Below are 2,174 nucleotides of genomic sequence, written 5' to 3'. Positions count from 1 at the left end.
AAGCTCTGAGGTTCCATTACATAGCCAGCTGACAATAACAATGATACACTGTCACTGCAGAGTAATTATATAGCCTGATGATCCTCACGGTGTATTCACAAACAAATGGTTTCGACTGAGCTTTTTGCTACACAATCACTGGCACAACAAAAAACTGTTTTTGAAATATTTTTGAGGGATTGTTGGCCATAAATTGCAAAAATATTCTGGATTTAGTCTTACTTTGGGTGATTCTGCTCAGGCTGCAATTTCCCCTGTGTGTTTTTATCATTTCTGAATTATTTCAAAATGCCGTAAAATGAAGCTTTTTTTTTTGCATATTCACACTTTTTGTCAAATCAAATTTACACACCTCTGGTACAAGCTACAGGTAAACTGACGTGTGTACTCAGAGCTACCAGATGTGAAAAGCTCTCTTTGTTTTTGTCTTTTTAAAGCGGTTTGCTCTTTTTACTCAGGAAAGCCATTTAATCAAAAATGTTTCTTCATGGCAACAAATATTAGTTTATAAAGATTAAACGTTTGCTTGAATAAAAAGTACTGTCGTAGATAGTAGACCTTACTTTGACATTTGAAAATTGATAGCATTTGGTAGTTGCTGAATAAAATTACCTAAAAAAATACTGGTATAAATAATAAATGTTGGGTACCTGGGTTTTTTGTCTCAATTATTTTGCAATCTAATGTAATTTGTCACCAACCCTTGACAGTATCATACAGTCTTCCAGGACAGCTAAGACAACTAACAGCTCCAAGTTTTCTCACGATTTCCTTTATGTTTCTGCTATGCAAAGAGAAATCCCAAAATCACAGATTTCTTGAAGCGCACATAATATTCAAATAGACTTTTCCGCTTCAAAAGTCATAGAATATGTAGTTGACTGCTTCAGTTTTATTCAGCTCGTTGTTCTGTGCCAGTCTCTACACTAATCACCTTTTTGAAGCTGAGCAGCCACGTTCTGGCAGTTGAAACAGTTGAAACACCAAGTTTGTGATTAGCTACATAGCAGAATGGAGTATTTAGCAACAAAGATGGTTGCACTCTCTATACTTCAGAACAGAAGTTAGAGCCATGTTAGTTGTTCTGTAAAAATCACATTGTATTACATTGCCTTAGGCTAAATTAGCATGCTAACATTCTCTTGTTAGCATTAAATGCAAAGCAGCCACTGCTGAGGCCGATGGGAATGTTTGGGGCATTGCAGGCCTGTGTTGAAACCCCAAAGTGTTAGTAACTGAAATATGACTGAATGATAGTGTTGGAGAAAAAGTCAAAGTTGTAAAAATGTGGTATGGTAGTCTTCTGTGTACTTTATGTGTTCACTCACATCTAATCATTTTAGAGACATTTCAGAAACGGTGATGAATACCAGCAGTCACGCCTTTTAGAGGATCACAGGCATCTGTAAGAATCATACTCTATGTAGCTTGTGTGATTTTTATTGGAACCAACTTAATTGTTATGGAGATATTTCAACACAGAATTAAAACTCACATTCATGATGCAGTTTTGTATTAATTAAGTGTCCCGATTCAAACAACTGTCTCACTCAGGACAACACAAATGAAGGATGGTGTATGTAAAGAAAGAAGAAACTGTTATCGTTTTGTACGTGTGTCAATTTGCATTGCATTTCAAATTCAGGCTTACATTCCTGAGATGTTTACTGTTGCTGTGGGGGCGACGTCTATGACTTGTTGAATCTGGACAAGACAAAGACCACAGTATGGGCAGACTGGAAAGACTCCCTACATATGACTTCAGTTTCTGGGAGGGATCTTTGTTATGGACCAGCTCATTTTGTGAGACTTCATTCTAAAAAACACTTTACAAGTTTTTCTTTATCATCTAAAATGAAGTGTAACTATGAAAATGGTGTCAATTTCTACAGAGAAAGATCTGATTGATTGTCATTGTTTGCAAAATATATAACTGTCCTCCTTCTGTAGTTTGACATACAGCGTCATACTGTAGGCAAGCTCCAGGGGAACTGTTTTGAGTCATTGACATGCATCTCTGTGGTTCAGCAAGCGCCTAACACAAGTAACACAGCAAATCATTTGACCAAAGTTAAATGGTATCTGCATTCATTTTTGTCCCTTCTGGTGTGCAACCAGGCTGCTGCCACATCAGAGTGACACTTGTGGTTTGAAGCCAGACATTGTCATTTCAT

This window comes from Leuresthes tenuis, unplaced genomic scaffold (genome assembly GCF_036924035.1).
Source record: "Leuresthes tenuis unplaced genomic scaffold, fLeuTen1.0.hap1 SCAF_5, whole genome shotgun sequence".
In the NCBI taxonomy this organism is placed as follows: domain Eukaryota; kingdom Metazoa; phylum Chordata; class Actinopteri; order Atheriniformes; family Atherinopsidae; genus Leuresthes; species Leuresthes tenuis.
Note: the sequence above shows the minus strand (reverse complement) of the source record.